Source organism: Vicugna pacos, unplaced genomic scaffold (assembly GCF_048564905.1).
Source record: "Vicugna pacos unplaced genomic scaffold, VicPac4 scaffold_193, whole genome shotgun sequence".
NCBI lineage: Eukaryota > Metazoa > Chordata > Mammalia > Artiodactyla > Camelidae > Vicugna > Vicugna pacos.
In genome coordinates, this window is record NW_027328872.1 from 40,356 (window position 1) to 60,063 (window position 19,708).

At 45.3% G+C, this 19,708-nt stretch overlaps 1 long non-coding RNA gene across 1 annotated transcript in view; it reads left to right on the plus strand.

Annotated features, from left to right (window-relative positions):
* The first annotated feature begins 1,294 nt into the window (after positions 1-1,294).
* Positions 1,295-19,708, plus strand: part of LOC140695273 (uncharacterized) — a 31,991-nt gene continuing 13,577 nt past the window's right edge. Inside the window, exons 1-3 of the long non-coding RNA XR_012070963.1 lie at positions 1,295-1,569; positions 4,233-4,383; positions 5,141-5,248. This is a non-coding gene — a long non-coding RNA (uncharacterized lncRNA). The remainder of the gene's footprint in view (positions 1,570-4,232; positions 4,384-5,140; positions 5,249-19,708) is intronic.

The window sequence follows — 19,708 nt, forward strand, 5'->3', positions numbered from 1 at the left end:
TGATGGGGCAATTTGCAAAGGGAGGACCTTGTAGCTAAGACACTGACCAGGTGATCTTGTGTCTTGTTGGAAGGACCTGGAAACAAAGTTGTGTGGAACAGGGACTCCTCCAGGTCACAAGGCTCAGTTCAGACTTCTGGGATGCAGAGACCTGCTCAGAGCCACTGTCACTGAGGAGGGAAGGGCCTCAGGCAGGAGGGAGGAGTTGCTGGATTTCACTTGCCCTGTTTGTCAAGTTTCAGCTCTGGTGATGTGTGGAACATGGGCTTAGCTTTGGGAATGTAAGAGGAGAGGTTCCTGGGGAAGGGCTGGCTTTTTCCTCTGATTGAGGTCCTACTGTGTGCCAATCACAGCAGTCCTCTGAGTCAGGGCTGGAAAGCCAGGCACAGAGAGGTCAGGGAGTTTCCAAGTCACACAACATTAGGGGCATCATTAGGGTCTGATGCAGACCTGACGCCCAGCCCACATTCTCTCTCCTTTCTCAGGACCATCATGATCCCACATGTCAGAATCACCCAGAGAGGCCCAGGTATGGGCACTGGGACCTTTCCTGCCTAACATGCCAGGAGCCTTAAGAGGGACGACAAGACACTTCCTGAGTCCATGATGCCCAGAGGCTGCTCTTAGCATGAGGCTCAGCACACACTCCTGGATGAATCCTAGCTCTGTCCTGAGTCACTCTGTCCTCCCTGCCTCAGTTCTTCTGCCCACATGGGGCTGCAAACAGCAGCCACTTCACAAGGGTCTATGGAACCTCCAGGATCCTGGAAGCAGCGCCCTCACACAGGGAGCACGGTCTCCTTAACTTTTCCTCACCTCTTTGCTGGATGTAGAGTCCCAGAGGGGCACTGGCTTGTCCCAATTCTCACCCCAGATCAGGGTCCAGCAGGGGGTGGTGTCCAGGCTGGACTCTGTCCTCTGCCCCTTTTGGGGACCCTCATTCATTGCACCTTGGCTGCCTGGGCACTGTCTTCCAGGGGCCACTCTGTGCCTCCCACACCTACCTAGCATCCACCCACCCTGGGTTACTCCAGCGCCCTCTGGCCCTTGGCCACACACCTACTCCGTGTTGAGTGGAAATGAGGTGACCGACATGCTGGGCCTCCTGGACAGTCTGGAGGAGCCCGATATCCCCAACCTGCCCACCACACCAGGTGCCCAAGATGGGGAGAGGGTGTGCCTCCATTCATACTCTGATTTGCTCAGATTCTCAGCACCTACTTTGCTGGGTGGATATGGGGGCAGAGGTATGATGTAAAAGCAGGAGACATGGACAGCAGACCATGAGAAGGGGGCTAGCCCAGGCTGGTCTCATAACCCCCTTAGATTTGACTTTATCATCTTTAAAGTGGGACAGACTCTTGTGAGGTGAGCAGGATCCTGACCCATAGCCAGGCACTGTCCTACACACCTTAGAGAAGCTTACTGACTCCTCATGAAAATCTGTGGGGCAGGGACAGGCATTATCACCCATTTCTGCAGAAGTAACTGAGGCGCAGAGAGAACAGCTGAGGTGACCACCCCAGATTACAGAGCCCAGGTCATCTGGTTCCAGTGTCCAGGCTCATGGTAAGTGCCCATTCTGGGTTTTCCTCCTCCCTTCATCCTCCACTGGGACCCATGGCCGCAGCCTCATCTCAGTGTGATTGTTCATGGGGAGCAGGGTGGTTGCACTGAGGGCCCGTTTCTCTGAGGACTGCTTTCCCAGAAGGCTCAAGGGGTTGACTGTATTCACTACTGGACACCCAGGCCTGGGCCCAGGCCAGCCACACTGCAAAGCCTGAATCAGTGATTGTTGAGTGAATACCTGAACCTCTGCGTGTATCTGCATGTTGCCCCCATTTCCTCATCTCCACAGCTGGCTACCCGGCCAAAACGTTGTGTAATCAGGCCTGGGCCAGGGACAGTCAAGGGGACCAGAGCTGCTCAGCTGGGGACAGGAAGCCTCAGGGGCCCTGTGGCTGTCCCAAGCACCTCCTGGGGCAATTCACAGGGAAGCCCAGACAGCTTCCAGGAACAGCAATCAGGTCCGAATCCCAGGGGTATAGGGTAGGTCTTGAGGGGTGTTCCTGAGACTGACTTTGTGTATGAAGGGGGCCTGGGGGTCAGGCTGCTTTCAACGTCCATTCCAGGCCCACACCCCTGCTGGCAGCATGGAGCTAGTCATAAAGGACACAGGTCGTGGGGCCAAGGCTATAGCAGGGCTCTGCTCCCTCTCTGTGGCTCAGTGTCCTCATCTGTAACAGAGAACTAGTAACAGGGCCATGGGAGGGCTCACTGAGACCCTCCTCTGTGGCTTTGGTTGGACACTGCCCTCTCTCTGCTCAGTGCCCTTCTCTGTAATAGAGAACTAGTAACATTTTTCTTAGCCCGTTTTGGCCCCATTTTTCTGAGTCTCTTTCTACATTGGGCCCAGGGCTTTCACAGAGATCACAGACTTGGGATGTAATCAGAGTGTGGTCACAGCCCTAGTGGTCTCAATTGAGGCCAGAGGAGCTTCAGGGGGGGTGGGAATCCAGAAATGCTTCATGGAGGAGGTAAGATCTGAGCTGTGTCCCCAAGGATGAGCTGTCATCTAGCTGAGGCCTAGCATTGAGCAGGACCCATGTACATGGTTAATGAGGGTGTGAATGAATGGATGGGCACCCCTCTAACAGAGAGTGAGGGGGGAGTCCCCTAGGCCAAAGCAGGAAACACAGGGCACCCTGGGGGAGCAGAGGGCGGGGCTGCAGTGTGATGCCTGCCTCACCCTTTATGGGTGTCTTGCCACCACTTTAGCGTGTGTTCTGGTGGATTTAGAGCCCTTTCCTCTCCTCTGCTAAAGTATCCTGCTCTTCATTCCCAGCAACATCCGCCTGTGTCACCTCAGTGTCCCCAAGTGGACCTGGACCTGTCTTGTGGGAGATTGTGAAGAGGGATTTGGTGTGCATCCCAAGAATGAAGTGGGAGGGAGAGGATAATAGGGACCTCCATAGGGGATCATGGGCTGGGAGACATCGGAGGGGTGGGGAAGGCAGAGCCTCAGAGCTGTAGGATCCTGCTAGTGGTGGCTCCTTCACGAGGGGCTTCACAGGAAGGAAGCAAACATGGGGTAAAGGCAGAGCTCAGTTTGGGGCTTGCTGACATGGAACAGCTCATCACAGAGATGTCCAGAGGTGCTGGATGTAGGGAACGAAGATGCCACTGATGTCAGGGTCAAAGCCTGAGACCCAGATGTGGTGGGGCTGTGGTGCAGGGGAAGGGGCTTGAGGATATCAAGATGTTCATTCATTGGGGTCCTCAGGGTGGGGACCTTCATGTTCATTTCATAGCCACCTGGTGCCTGACAGAGTTAGGCTTAGGGAGGTCACTGAGTAGACACGTGCCGATAACCTAGATTCTCCTCTTTCCACATAAAGTCCCTGGTGTGAAGCCAGCAGGCACTCTTCAGAGTCATACACCCTCACCCATGGGCTCTCTGTGTGCCTAGAGCCCAGTGGCCCCTTACCTCCCACTCCCCACTGCAGGACCCTTTGCACACCTGCATTTCCACAAGCTATAAAACATCTTCTCTTGCTGTGTGTTTACCCTATGAAACCTCATTGCCCCAGGAAGAGAGAACTCACATCCTTCCCTTATTAAAGTGGTAAAGCCTTTTGTTCAGAGAAGCCCCTGACAGATCTCACAACCAACAAGGTACCTGTGCATGAATTGATCATGCAGCCCCCTCCTCCTTGTGTGCACAGCACCCCCCCAATAACAGACCCCACACACTCAACATTGGCTCTCGTGTAGGCACCTCTTGCCTGTGTGGCCTGATGTTGCCTATAGCAGTGTCCCTATTGAACTTTCCTAAACCCTTCTCAGACGCTGGTAATTCTTTACCAACCCAAGTAATTAGCCTGCCATTGTGCCCACAACACCTGAAACAGAGTTGACTAAATTATGCAGACTGATGATGCAGGTTAATTTGCTATAAAGGTGAAATCAAGGTTTACAAATGAAAGCAACATACATACTCAAGGCAGGACTAAGAACTCACACGGATAACTAAGACCCTCCACATACATTCCACTTTGCCCTTAGGGCCTTTGGGATGGCTGCTCTTTCAGCCAGGCTCTCTCTCCCCCTGCTTCTTAAACACCTCCAGGAATCTGCTCAAATGTCCTCCCTGACCTTATTTTTCTCCATGGAACATATCACCTCCGGACATTGTATATATTTTACTTAATTTTCTCTGTGTCCCCCACCAGGCTGTCTGCTGCATGTGGATGGAGACCTGACTGCTTCACTACCTGCTGTGCCCGGTATCTGGAACCCACCCAACACAGTAGGACCTCAGAGATTGTGTGACGGGTGTGTGATCACTGTAGGCCACAGACAAAAGCCTTCCCAGCAGTCATGGTAAGAGTCATTCATACTCTACTTACTGAGCCCTACTGTGTGCTGGTTACTGACCTGGGTGGGAGGCATGCAGTGGATTAGACACAGTGAGCACACACAGCATGTTAGGAGGGACCTGTGCTCTGGAGAGCACATAAGGCTGGGGGAAGTCAGGAGTGCAGGAGTGGAGGAGAAGAGGGCCAGGTGGAGACAGTGGTGCCAGAGGAGACAGAGAGGTGGGGCCCAGGTCGTGTAGGGCTTTATGGCTCCTGTGAGGGCTTTTCCTCAGGGCAGCGGAACCATGGCTGGGTACGGAGCAGGGGCCCGTGTCCTGAATGCTATGCAGGAAATGGAGAAGGTGTCTGCTGGGGAGATGTGCTTGGAGGAGGCTGTCCCTGTAGACTGTGCAGGCAGAGAAGGCTCCTCTGAGGAGGTGACATCTGAGCTGAGCCCTTGTATGGACCGTGTTTCCACCTTCTGTAGACTGGATGCTTTCATCTGCCCTGCAGCCCTGTGCAGGACACACCCTGTTCTCAGTCACCTGGACTTGGCCTCCTGCCTCCCTTGTGGGCCCTCCCACCCCAGAAGGAGTCCTTCTAGATCTAACTCACTACCTCCTCCACTGGACTTGGACTCACACTGAGCCACTGTCCACCTGCCCAACTCACCCAGAGTCAAGTCCAGAAACTTGGGGGAGCCCCTCCACCACAGAGCCCATGAACTTACTCAAATGGCCAGTCCTCAGCCTGCTCACATGCCTCACACTCCCCTCCTGCAGAAACCCTGTGACAGATCATGTCCACAGCACCCTGCTCCTCCGATCCTGACCCCAGGCTTTCCCATGGGGTGTGACCCCGCATGGGTTGCAGTCCCCTCCTCCAGTCTGGTGAGTAGAAACTACCTTTTCTTTTTTCTTTTGTTAATATATTTATTTTTTTAATTTTTATTTTATTGAGTTATAGTCAGTTTGCATTGTTGTGTCAATTTCCAGCATAGAACATAATTTTGTCAATTGTGTTTACTCTTTCAAGAAACCATCTCTTGGCTTGATTTTTTCAAATGTTCCTTATATCTCTATTTTATTTTTTTCCTCCCTGATCTTTATTATTTCCTTCCTTCTGCTTACTTTTGTTATTTTTGCTCTTCTTTTTCTAAATCTTTTAGGTGGTAAGTTTGATTGTTTATTGCAGTTGTTCCTCGTTTTTGAGGTAGACCTGATTCTCTCGCTATAAACTTCCCTCTAAGCACTGCCTTTTCTGGATCCCATAGGTTCTGTATGGTTGTGTTTTCATCATCATTTGTCTGAATGTGTTTTTTATTTCTTCTTTGATTTCATCATCCACCCATTTTTTTTTAAAGTAGTATGTTGTTTAACCTCCATACTGTCATTTATTTCTCCTTTATTTTTCTGTAGTTCATTTCTAGTTTCATGGTATTGTGGTCAGAAAAAGTTGCTTCAAATATTTTCTATCTTCTTCAAATTGTTAATACTTCTTTTGTGACAAAGTATATGATCTATCCTAGAAAATGTGGTATGTGCACTTGAGAAGAATGTATGTTCTATTTTAGGGAAATATAATGTTCTGAAAATATTACCCAAGACAAATTGTTCTATTGTATCATTTAATTTCTATGTTGTCTTATTAATTTTATGTATGGAATATCTGTCCAGTGATGTTAATGGATTGTTAAAGTCTTCTACTGTGATTGTGTTCCGATCAAATTTTCCCTTTTTATCTGTTAGTATTTTCTTGTTATCTGTTATGTATTTAGGTGCTCCTATGTTGTGTTCATATATGTTAATGAGTGAAATATCTTCATCTATGACTCCTGTAATCATTATAAAATATCCTTCTTAATCTTTCTTTATAATCTTTGTTTTAAAGTCTATTTTATTTGAAATCACTGTTGATATTCCTGCTTTCTGGTCATTTCCATTTGTGTGGAATATCTTTTTCAATCCTCTCACTTTCAATCTATGTGTGTCCTTCTCCCTAACGTGGGTCTCTTCTATACAGCGTATTGTAGATACTTGCTTTATTATCCACTCTGCACTCTATGTCCTTTGATTAAAGCATTTTGTCCACTGACATTTATATTAATTATTGATAGAAATGTGTTTATTACACTTTGAACTTTGTTTTGCAGTTCATTTTGTATTTCCTCTTTGTTCCTTACTTTTTCTTTTTGTGGTTTGATAATTTTCCTTTTTATTATCTTGGTGTCTTTTTAGTTTTGTGACTCTATTGTAACTTTTTGGCTTGTGGTTAACCTACTTTGTACATATATTAACCCATTACTATATCTGTTTGTTTTAAACAGATAGTAATATAAGCTCAAACCCATCCTACCAAGAACAAAAAAGAGAGAGAGACAGAGAGAAAGAGAGAGAGAGAGAAACCTGTATATTTTCTTGCTCGCCTCTCCCACCCTTAATGATTTAGATGCCCTCTTTTATGATTTCATGTTTATTCTGTTGTAATTCATTGTAGCAATCACCTTTCCAATTATGGTTTTCTCCTTTTTGTAGCATCCTGCTTCTTTTCTATTTAGAGTAGGTCTTTCAATATTTCCTTTAGCATAGGTTTAGTGTTGCTAACTTCTTTTAGTTTTTGCTTGTCTGTGAAGTTCTTTATCTCTCCTTCTATTCTAAAGGATACCCTTGCTGGATAAAGTATCCTAGGCTGCATCATTTTTTCATTCAGGACTTTGAATATACCTTGCTTCTCCCTTCTGGCCTTTACTGTTTTTGTAGAGAAATCAGCTGAAAGTCTTATGGGGGTTCCCTTGTATCTCATTCTTTGTTTTTCTCTTGCTGCCTTTAGAATCATTTCCCATTCTCAACCCTGGTCATCCTGATTGTAATATGTCTTGGTGTGGGTCTGTTTGGGTCCTCCTTGTTTGGGACGCTCTGTGTTTCCTGTACTTGGATATCTGATTCCTTCTTTAGGTTTGGGAAGTTTTCAGTCATGATTCCTTCAAATATCTTTTCAATCTCCTTTGTTCTTTCTTCTCCTTCTGAGACCCCCATTATGAGTAGGTTGGCATGCTTTATGTTATTCCATAGGTCCCTTATATTGCTTTCATTGGTTTTTATTTGTTGTCTCTCAGCTGTTTTGTTGTCCTGTCTTCTAAGTCACATATTCATTCCTCTCAATTATCCAGCCTACATTTTACATCCTTTACCTCAACTCTCATCTCAGCAAATGAGTTTTCCAATTTTCACTGGCTCCTCTTTAGAGTTTCAATTTCGTTATTTGACATATTCTCTGTCTCTATACACAATCTCTTTTAGTTTCTTCAGTACTTTGATCACTCCTTTTTTGAAATCATCTAGTAGACTATCAATGTCTATTTCATTGATTGTTCTTTCAGGGGGTTTATCTTGTTCTTTTAATTGAGACAGGTTGCTCTGCTTTTTTATCTTGCTTATATCTCTCTGGCACTATGGCTTATGGAGTATCAATTATCTACTGTGGTCTTTTAAGAGTTTACTTATTTATATAAAATGGATGCAGAAATAAAACTAAGCACAAAGAAATTAGTTTTAAAAGCAGTATAATCAATAACAGAAGAACATATTGAAACAAGATAACAATTGAGTTGGGATGAATTTTTAAAATATTAAAGGAAGAAAAAATATTTGACAACAGAGTATAATCACAACAGAAGAAAAAAAACAAGGATAAAAATGAAATTAGACCAATTGAAAGATAATAATAAAAGTATTTTAAAAGAAAATTTTAAAAGGGATTAAAAATATAAATATAAAAATTATTTAAGAAGTAACATTTAAAAAGTAAAAGAAAATGGAACAGAAAAAGAAAAGAGTATGTTCCCGTGGAGATTGTGTGCCCTTAGTAATTTTATCAAGAGGTCCTTCTTAAATATGTGTGGTTACCAAGTCTTACTTCTGTGCCTTTTGTCTGTTATCCCTTTGGTTAATGATGTGGCCATTAACCTGTTAACCAGAGCCTACCCTGGCTATTGAATGGGGACTCCTCTTTGTTTTGTGGTTGTCACAGCTCCTGCCCTTGCCTTGCTTCATGAACTCAGCTCGTTGTTTCCAGAGACCCTCTGGTCACACTCTTGGTCTGTGCTGCTCCCAGTGCCTGTAGGTAGACATGTCACATCTCCTCCCAGTGCTGCATCTTGGTGCTGCACTCCTGCATGGTAGGTGCGCAGGTTGTGCCCCTTCCCAATGCCGTGTCCAGGTGCAGCAGTCCTCCACAATAGTTGGGTTGGTTGCTCCCATATTCAGTGCAACTCCCCACTCCACATCTGTTCCACACTCTGTGGGTGGGCTTGAGGCAAATGGCCACACCAGCCCTAGTCCCTGCTCTTTGCCAGAACTTTGCTCCTTGTTCATTTGTCTTAGAGGTGTGAGTTCGTAGAGGCACCAGGACAGAAACTTCCTATATGTCTGGGGATGTAAACAAGTCTCAGTCTCACCTATGAGGTTGCAGAACTGCCAGGTACATATTCAGGTTTCAACCCCATGTCTGCCTGGGTAGGTATGATGGCTGTGGCTGAGCCTCATCTCTCTTATTCTGAGAAATCACCAGTTATGTTGCCATGAGTCAGCAGAAACAAAGGACGAAACACCCCTTCCCCCAGGCAAGCCAGCAATATTGCTTTGCTTTATTTTTTTTCTTATTTTATGGGAGGCCCAGGCTGTTCTGACCTGTATACAATCCAAGCAGATGTCCACAGCACACTGCAGTCCCCTAGGGTTACCTATGTACAGTCATCCAGAGTCTGCCTGGATCCAGCAGCCTGTCCCTTCCCATCCCTGATTCACTTCTAGGTTTGGGGGTTGTTGTCACACTTTGTGCCCATTTAACTTAATTCTGTCAGTCAAGGGTGGTTCCGTACACATCTGGGCCTCAGAGGTTCCCTGTCCATCCTGCTGACCTCTCCATTGGAAAGAGGGAGACCCAGTCAACCAGCACTATCCCTCCTTTGCTGCTCCCTCTTCAAAGGACCAACCCAAGCCATTTTGCATTTTCTTCCTTCTTTTTTCCTTTTCTCCTAGCAGATTGGTGGCACATTTTGTCTTTTGAAGATGGCAATGTTTTATCAAAGTTCAGCAGATGTCCTGAGTGGATGGGTGTGTCTGTGAATGTCAGTCTTGGTGAATTTATTGGAGAGGATAAGATACAAGCATCCTTCTACTCCAATATCTTGGCCTTTCTCCAAGAATATACACTCTTAATAATTTTGTCATAAGGTTATTTTTAACTATGGGTGGTTGCCAAGTCTTCCTTCTACGCCTTTTGCCTGTTATCCCCTTTTTTGGTGGTGTGGCTGGTGTTCTGGTGGCCTGAATCTGCCCTGGCTATTGAGCAGGAGCTCCTTTTTTCCTGTGGTTGTCACACTCCTGCCCATATCCTGCTGTGAAAACTCCACTTGCTGGTTCCAGAGGCCGTCTAGTCGTGCCCCTGGTCTGTGTCCCAGCATCTGTAAATGGGTGGTCTGCACCCCCCACCAGATGCCTGGTCCCAGGACCACACTTGTGCAAGGTAGTTGGCAGGTAGCTCCCCTGCCGCATTAGGTCCATGCTTTGTAGGTGGACTCAGAGGAAACAGCTACACTAGCCCTCACCCCTGCTCTGTTCCAGAACACTGCTTCTTGTGCATTTGTCTTAGAAGAGCCAACTCAGAGAGGCATCGGTGTGTAATGGTCCCTTCTTCTTGGGACTGTAAACAAATCTCATTCCCACCTATGAGGTTGTGGAGCCCCTAGGTAGGGATTTGGGTTTTGACCCCTCCTCTATCTGGGAACCATGCACCAGAAAATATAGTGGCTATGGCTGAGCCTTGACTCTCTTCTCCCAAGAAGTCTCCAATAATGGCACTGTGGGTCTGCGGACACAAAGGCTATGGCTACCCTTCCCCCCAGGGCACACCAGCAGTGTTTTCTGCCTTTTTTTTTTTGTATTTTATGGGGGACCCAGGCTGTTCTGTATACTCTCCCAGCCATGGCACACAGAACATTGCAGTCCCCCAAAGTTTCCTCTGTAGAGTCAGCCCAAGTCCTCTGCTCAACTCAGAGAGCCTGTCCCATCCCACCCCTGCTGGTTTGCTTCTAGGGCTGGGGATCGTTGGGACCCTTTGTGCCCCATTAACTTAGTTCTGTCAGTCAAAGTCTATTCTATACAGATCTGAGCCTCTGAGGTTCCATCTCCATCCTGCTGAACTGGCCATTGGAGTTGGAGAGACCCAGTGTATTAATGCTATTCCTCCTTTGCAGCTCCCTCCCCATTGGAATGGTCCAGAACTATTTTCCTTTTTCTCCTTTTCTCCTGTTCTCCCACCAGATTTGTGGAAAATTTTATCTTTTGAAGAAGCCAATATTCTGTCAAAGTTCAGCAGGTGTTCTGGGTGGTGGGTGTGTCTGTTGATGTCACTCTTGGTGAATTTGTGGGAGAGGGTGAGCTCTGAGCATCTTTTTTACTCCACCATCTTTCCTCCTCCTTCACTCTTTTTCTTTTGATTGGAACATTTAGTCCATTGACATTTATAGTAGCTATTTTATAGATGTGGGTTTATTGCTATTTTGAAATTTGTTTTCCAGTTGATTTTGGTAATTATTTGTTTCTTTCTTTTAATTATTTTTATTTTTGTGGTTTGATAAATTCCTTTTCTATTAGCTTGGTTTCTTTTTGGGTTTTATGACTCTATTATATACTTCTGATTTGTGGTTATCTTGTCATTCAAGTATGATAACCCCTTACTTCATCTGTTTGGTTTTAGTTGATAGTCATGTGGGCTCAAGTGCATCCTAAAAAGAAAGAAGACAAAGAGAAAAAAGAAAAAAAAGAGAAAAAAATATATATTCTCTTGCTCTCCTCTTCCACCTTTCATGATTTTGCTATTCTCTCTTTCTTGTTTGCCTTCTTGTTTTCTTTATTGACTTACTGACTTATTTATATCCTCATGTTTTCCCTTGCAACTCACTGTATTTATCGCATTTCCAATTATGGTTTCTTAATTTCTATAGCTTCCTGTTTATTTTTTATTTAGATTAGAACTTTCAAATTGTTTTTTAGCATAGATTTAGTACTGCTGAATTCTTTTAGTTTTTGCTTGTCTATGAAAATCTTTCTCTCTTTCTGTTCTAAAGGATAGTCTTTCTAGATAGAATATCCTAGTTTGCAGCCTTTTTCTTATTCAGGACTTTGAATACATCTTGCCACTCCCTTCTGGCCAGAAGATTTTAGGTAGTGAAATCTGCTGAATGCTTATGGGACTCCCTTGTAACAAACACTTTGTTTTTCTCTCACTGCCTTTAGAATATTTTATTTTACTTTAACCATTTTAACTATAATATGTCTTGGTGTAGGTCTGTTTGGTTTCTCCTTGTTTGGGACCCTGTGTGCCTCCTGTAGTTAGATAATTCTTTCCTTCTTAAGGTTTGGAAAGTTTTCAGTCATGATTTCTTTAACTAACTTTTCAATCCCCCTTTCACTTTCTTCTCCTTCTGGGACTCACCATTATGCATAGGCTGGCACACTTTATATTATCTTGCTTTAATTGGTTTTTATTGACTTTTCTGTCTGCTGTTCTTTTTGGGTTATTTCTTTTATCTTGTCTCCTAAGCCATTTATTCATTCCTCTGCATTATCTAGTCTTCTTTTGATTGCCTGTAGTTGAATTTTCTATTTTTAACTAGCTCTTCTTTATAGTTTAAATTTTCTTTTTAAAGTTTTCTGTCTCTATTGATAGTCTCTTTTATTTCTTTCAGTGAGTTGATCATTTCCTTTTTGAAGTCTAGTAGACTATCAAAGTCTATTTTACTGATTGTTCTTTCAGGGGATTTCTCTTGTTCTTTTAATTGAAAGTGGTTCCTCGGCTTCTTTATTTTACTTATATTTCTCTGGCTCTATGTATTTCTTTTAGACCCATTTCTGAGCTGTGATATGTAGTAGGCAGGGTTGGAGCAATTCAGTTGTGAAGAAGAATAGGCAGAAGATGTTCACTGGGGAGTTCTCTCTGTGGTGTTGCCTGTCACTTGTTATGCAGACTTACAAAGTACTATTTGTTGATGTTGGCTTTATCCCTGCCTTAGCTATGGGAATGTCAGCCACCTACTCTGGTGCCCCTCAGGTTCTGAGCCCCAGGAAACATCAGTGCAGATCCAGCAGTGTCAGTCCCTTGGACCTGCCTTAGCAAGTGTGCAGTCACACACATGAATTTGTGGTCCACTACAGGTTCAGCTCAAACCCTAATCCCGCACCCACATATGGAACCATACACCACCCTGTTGTAAATACCCTCACTGGCCACCCTTCTTGAGTCAGAACTCCACTCACTGCCTGTAAGTCTCAGAGGTGTGGATCCACAAAGTGACCAGATACAGCAAATCCACCCTCTCTGCCTGGGGCTGTAAACAAATCTCATTCCTGCCTGTGAAGTTGCAATGGCACAGGGTATGGAGTCAACATTCAGCTCTGCCTTTGTGCAGAAGTGTTGCCTATCACCAAGCCCCATTTCTCTTCTCATGAGAACACACCAACAATGGAGCCAAGTGGAGAAAGTGACTTTGGCACAGCTGTGTTTCATTCCTCCCCCATTATACCAACATCGGTGCTTTTTTATGAGAGTTTCAGTCTGTTCTGTTCCACACACACACACACAGCCAGAGCTCACACTGCCCTCTAGTTTCCTGAGGCTGCCTGTCTGCAGTGTGACCCAGCCCTCTGCCTGGGCTCTTCACTGACTCCAGTAGCCAGTTCTGGCTCATCCCTTCTAGCTCATGTCTAGGGCTGGTCATCACAGGGACCCTCTGTGTCAGTTTTCTCCAGTTCTGCCTGCCATGCAGTTGCCACTGTCTCCTCCAAACCTTGGAAGCTCTGCTTCTTTCCTAGCTGATCTCCCAGCTAGAGAGGTTGTGTCCCAGTGTGAGTGTGCCTTTCTTCCTATGCTACTCTTTCCCTGCAGGATCAGTTCTGCACTGAATTTTTCTTTTCTCTTTTTATTCCTTACCATATTTTGTGAGAATCTTCCTGTATTTCAAAATAAAAGACACTCTACCAGAGTTCAGGAGGTTTCTGTGCAATTCAATGTTTTTGTAGATGTAATTCTTTGCGTATTTGTGGGAGAGGTCAAGCTGTGAGTCTGTCTACTCTGCCATTTTGGCTCCTTCAAATTTTAAAATAGGGCTAGGTCTTTCTTAATTACTCTTAACAAGCTGTTGTAGTTTTCAGCGTACATGTCTTGTAATTTTTCCTTGCCTCTATTGGATGCTGATTCAGAACATACACAACCTTCTGGAGAAACCTGTCCCACCCTGCCATTTACTGCCAAATAGCTGGCCTGTGTCTGAGTCACCAAAAAGTTTTGTTCTTTATCTGATTCTTAATTCTTTAGAATTTATCATTTTACTCTCATAAATGCTGATTGTACTTGTAACAAATATTTTAAAATAAAAATAATAAACTTTATTCTATAGATGAAATATGAATGAATCTCAAGTAACATATGCTTTTAATACCTTAGAATTAGTAAAGCAATATAGATACATTATAAACGCTTGAAATGTTGCCTAAAGGAAAAGTGCAGAGATTTGCAAATCCCACTCCCAGAAGTGACCGTCATTAATGGTTTGGTGAACATCTCTCAGTCTCTATCTCTCTCATTCTCTCTGCCTCTGTCTCTCACACACCACAAGATTCATTTACATCTATGATGATTTGACACATATGTGGTCATAGAGATGGCATCTTGGATGTAGATGATGGATTAACAGGCATCCAAACTGAGGGCTTCCTTGACATCAGGTAAAGACCTAGCACTCATTTTTCCAGCTGCACAACAATCATTCCTCCATCTGAACCAGAACTGATGAATCCCGCCCCCTCTCCATGAACATTAGTGTTGCTTCCATTTCCCTAGTAGTTTAAGCAGGACTGTGATGAACATCCTTGAAAAGACATCTTTGAACAATTGTGCAAGAATTTTAGTATGATCAACGGTAAGCATTAGCACTGCTCGAAAAGTGGTGCACTTGTGGAACTGTGATGCATCCTGCATACTGTTCTCCCAGAGAGGAGAGTCTGCTCACTCTTCCCTCCAGGGGATCTACTGTGGCCTCTGTCTCCTCATGTTGTCACTAGAGCTGGTTGTCACCAGGCTAAAGGCCTGCCAGTGTGATGTTGACCAATGCTGTCTCCGAAGTGTGAACATCTTGCATTCTCACTTGAGAGGTCGAGCATCTCTAATATACACTGGCCACCTGCATTGCCTCTTGTTGGAATTGCATGTGTTTGTTCTGTTTCTGTTTAGAACACAGTGTTTCAAGATATTTTTGGACCACAGGGATGTGAAACCTTTCTCTGACTTTAGGTTATGAAAAATGATATTTCCATGTTGTGGTTTGTCTTTCATGGATTTTGATTATTATTTTTTTTTATTTTGTTAGGTTATGTTTTGCCACAGGAAGAGCTAAGCATCTCCCTCCTGGCTCTGGTTTCACACATAGAATAGCAGTGCCTATCTCGAGATTATGCACATAGTTTCTAAAAATATTCATTTTGTATATCTCATATTTAATCCACCTGGATTTCCCTTTGAAATAACCAAAATGCTACTTCAAGTAAAAAAAAAACACCAATCCCTTGTTAAAATATGAGAGCAGACACAAACAGCCATCTTTTGTATGATTTCATTGATAGGGAACATCCAGTGTAGGGAAAGACACACAGAGAGAAAGAGGATTAGGGCTTGTCAGGGGTTGGGGGAGGGAGAAAAGAGAATGTGTGCTTTGGATACGGGGTTTTATTTTGAGGAAAGAAACAGTCTGAAACTAGACAGTGACGATGGTTACACAGCATTGTGAATGCACTTAATGCTCCTGAATTGCACAATTTAAAATGGAAAAACATCTAAATTTTATTATGGTAAACTTAAAACATAAAAATAGATGGTACTCTAAATGACATGAAAGAAAACAAGGAAATGACAGAAAAAAGAAACAAAAATGATGCCAGGAGAAGGGAAGTAAAGTTCGGGTCTGAGAGTGGGTTGATTCTTAGAATTAGATGACAGTGTTGGTGGTTGCAGAGACATCTCAGCCCGTAGGGGTGGTGATGCCTCAATTGGCTCTGGGTCTCATAGAAGTATGTGTGTAGGTGCAGGGGGAGCTACAAAATCAGGCTCAGGGTCTCCCTGCAGGACTGGTAATGTAACCTGGTTCTAGGTCTCCTGTAGGGCTAGTCTTACAGTCTGCAAAGCTGGTGGGATGTGACACGGTCCTGTGTGTTTTGCAGGTGCAGGCTCGGGTTCCCCAGCAGGGTTGTTAGAATGGGACACAGTCCTGGGTCTCCTGAAGGAGCCAGCTCAGTATCTCATGCAAGACCAGGCTCAGGGTATCCTTGTAATGCTTGTGGAATGAGACCCCATCATTTTTCTCCTGCAGCAGCAGATTCAGGGTGTCCCTGCAAGGTTTTGCAATTTCACCCTGCTCTATAACTCCTGCAGGAGCAGGCTTGGACTGTCCCTGCTGGGTTGTTGGAATATGACCCATCTCTGATTCTCTTTCAGAAGCAGGCTCAGGGTCCCCCTACAGGGCTAGTCGATTTTGTTCCAGTCTTAGGTCCTTTGCAGGTGCAGGACTGGGGTCTCCCTTCAGGGCTGGTGAAATGTGACTCAGCTGTTGGTCTCTTGCAGAAACAGGCAGAATTTCTCCCTGCAAGACTTGTGGAATGAGACCCATTGCTGGGTCTCTTACAGGAGCATGCTCGGGGTCTACATGCAGGGCTAGTGGAATTGGACCTGGCTAATGGTGTCCCTGCAGTGCTGCTGGAATTGTTCCAATTCTTGGGTGTCTTGAAGGTGTAGGCTCTAAGTCTCCCTGCATTGCTAGTGAAATGTGACCCAGTTGTGGTTCTCCTGAAGGGACAGTCTCAGGGTTTCCCTGCAGGGCTGGTGGATGGGACATAGTCCTGGGTCTCCTGGAGGAGCAGGCTCATGTTGCAACATGACCAATCTCAGGTTCTCCTGCAGGAGTAGGCTTGGGGCCTTCCTGAAGGGCTAGTGGAATTGGACATGGCTCATGGTCTCCCTGCAGTGCCATTGGAATTGGTCCAATTCTTGGGTCTTTTGAAGGTGTAGGTTGCAGGCTGATAAATTACCTGTAGGGCTGGTGGAATGTGACATGGCTCTTAGTCTAATGCTAGAGCTGATTCAGGGTCTTTCCACAGGGTTGGTAGAATTGGTCCCAGGCCTGGGTCTCCTGCATGTACAGGCTTTGGTATCCCTGTAGGGCTTGTGGAATGTGACTGGGTTTCTGTTTCCTGCAGGGGCAGGCTCAGAGTCTCCTTGCAGTGTTGCTGGAATGGCACATGGTTCTGAGTTTCCTGCAACAGCAGGCTTATGTCCTTCCTGCATGGCTAGTTGAATATGACTCAGACCTTGGTCACTTGCAGGAGCAGGCTAGTTTTCTCACTGCTGGGATGGTGGAATCAGACCCTGTCCTGAGTCTTCTGCAGAAGCAGCTCCAGGTCTTCCTGCAGGGCTGTTGGAACATGACCCATCACTGGTTCTGCTTCAGGAGTAGGCACAGAGTCTCCTTGCAAGGATAGTGTAATTGGACCCAGCTCAGGGGTCACTACAGGGCTGATGAAATGTGTCCTGGCTCTGTGGTTCCTGCAAGTGTAGATTCTGTGTCTCCCTTCAGGGTTGGTTTAGTGGGACCCATTCCTGGGTCTCCTGTAGTAGTAGGCTCAGAGTCTCCCTGCAGGGCTGGTGGAATGGGCCCCTTCTCTAGGTCACCTGCCAGAACAGATTTGGACTCTGCCTTCAGGCTGGTGGAATTGGGCCTGTTCTTGCATCTCCTGCAGGAGCAGGCCTTGGTTCTTCCTGGAAGAATACTGTAATATGACCCATCTCTGGTTCTCTTGCAGGAGAAGCTCATGGTCTCCCTAGAAGGTTAGCAGAATTTGTCCCATTCCTTGGTCCAAGGCTCAGGGTATCCCTGCAAGGTTGGTGGGATGGGACATAGTCCTGTGTCTCCTGCAGTAGCAGGTTCTGTTCTCTTTGCAGGGCTGGTGGAATGTGACTCCACCCTGTGGTTCTTTTGCAGATGCAGGCTCAGGGACCCCACCAGAACTGATGGCTCTTAGTCTCCTATGGGAGCAGGTGAGGGATTCCCTGGAGAGCTGTTGGAATTGGTCCCAGTCCTGGGTCTCTTACAATTGCAGGCTCAGTGTCTCCCTGGAGGGTTTGTTGAATATGACTTGGCTGTGGGTATGCTGCAGGAGCAAGCTCAGTGTTTCCATGCAGGGTTGGTGGAATGGGATCTAGTTCTGGCTCTCCTGCAGGAGGAGGCTGGGGTTCTCCCTGGAGAGGCTGATGGAATTGGACTGGGATGTCTGTCTCCTGCAGGAGCAAGCCTATGGATTACCTGCAGAGCTGGTAGAATGTCACATAACTCTTGTTCTTCTGCAGGAGCTGGCTCATATTCTCTGTGAATGGCTTGGTCTCCCCCAGGAGCAGGTTTGTAGTCTCACTACAGGGCTGGTGTTATGTGACCCGCACTGTGTTTTCTGCAGATGCAGTCTTAGTGTTTGACTGCAGGTTTGGTGGAATGGGACGAAGTTCTGGGTTTCCTGGAGTAGCAGGCTCACGGTCTCCCTTCTGGGGTATTGGAATGTGACCTAGTCATGTGTTTCCTGCCGAAGTGGCCTCAGGATATCCCTGCAGGGCTGTTGGAATTGTACCTCACTGTGTATCACCTGCAGGATCAGGTTTGTGCTCTCCCAGCAAGGCTGGCGTATTTGGACCTATTCCTGGGTCTCCTGCAGAAGCAGGCTTTCAGTCTTCCTGCAGGGCTTCTGGAATATGACATATCTCTAATTTTCCTGCAGGATCAGGCTTGTGGGTCACCCAGCAAGGCTAGTGGAATTGGACCCACTTCAAGGTCTTAGTGCATGATTGATGGAATGGGACCCAGTCCTGGGTCTCCTGCAGGAATTGGCTCAGAGTCTTCCTGCAGGACTGGTGAAATTGGACCAATTCCTGAGTCTCCTGCAGGAGGAGGCCCTGCATCTTCCTGGAGGGATGGTGGAATACGACAGAGATCTGTTTCTCCTGCAGGAACAGGCTCAAGGTCTCCCTACAAGGCTAGTGTAATTGGACACATTCCTGGATCCATTGCAAGTGAAGGCATGATGGTCTTCCTACACAGCTGGTGGAATGTGATTCGGCTCTGAGTCTCCAGCAGGAGTAGGCTTAGGGTCTCCTTGAAAGATTGGTGAAATGGGACACAGTGCTGTCTCTCCTGCAGTAGCAGGCTCAGGTTCTCCCTACAGTATTGGTAAAATTGGACCTGGCTCTAATTCTCCTGCAGTAGCAGACTGAGGTTATACCTGCATGGCTGGTTGAGTGTGAAGGAACAGCAAGTCTTAATACATTGGCCCACTCCTGGGAAAAGGATAAACAGGGCTTGGTGCATGGTCTCTTGTATTCTCTGAAAAAGACCCTTGAGATGTGTTGATTCTGATGACCTCTTCCAAGAACTTGAACACTTTTAGAATCTCTGCCCATTCATCTTGTTTAGACTGAAGGAATCTGCCTTTCATCAGTTCTTGGAATAGAGATCAACACAAAAGGAAAGAGGGAAGAAAAAAATACCAATCTATCTGTTGAGAAATCAGCTGAAGACATTAAAAAGTTCTCTTGCAATGCACTTGTTTCTATTTTGGTGCATTTAGAATCATTTCCTTATTATCAATTTTGGCCATTTAAATTAGAATACATATTGTTCTAGGCCTACTGGGGTTCATTATGCTTGGACGCTCTGTGCTTGCTGTGTTGAGATAGCCGGTTCTATCTTTGGTTTAAGAAAATTTCAGTCTGATTTCTTCAAATACCTTTTCAAATCATTTGTCTTTATTCTTTTCCATGTGGGATCCCTATGAGTCATACACTGGTATGTTTTCTCTTATCCCAGGTTTCAGTTGCATTGCTTGCATTGCTTTTCACTAGCTTTTCTATGTCGTGTTCTGACTGAGTGATTGTGATTATCCTGTTTTCTAAGTCATTTATTTGTTCCTGTGCATTATCTAGTCCGATTTGGACTGTCTTTAGCTTAGCTATTCTCACCATTGAGTTTTCTGATTATATTTGGCTCATCTAAAGTGTTTCTCTTTCCATTTATACTAGCCTGCATTTGTATTCATAGACTCAAGATTTCCTTCAGTGTTTTATGTCCTCCCTTTTCAAGTCATGTTCTAGTAAATTTTGGGGGTCTAATACATTGGATGTTCTTTCAGGAGACTCCTGTCTTTTGAAAATTTGGAATAGTTCTTTTAACTTTATTATATCTCTCTATCGCTATGGGTTAA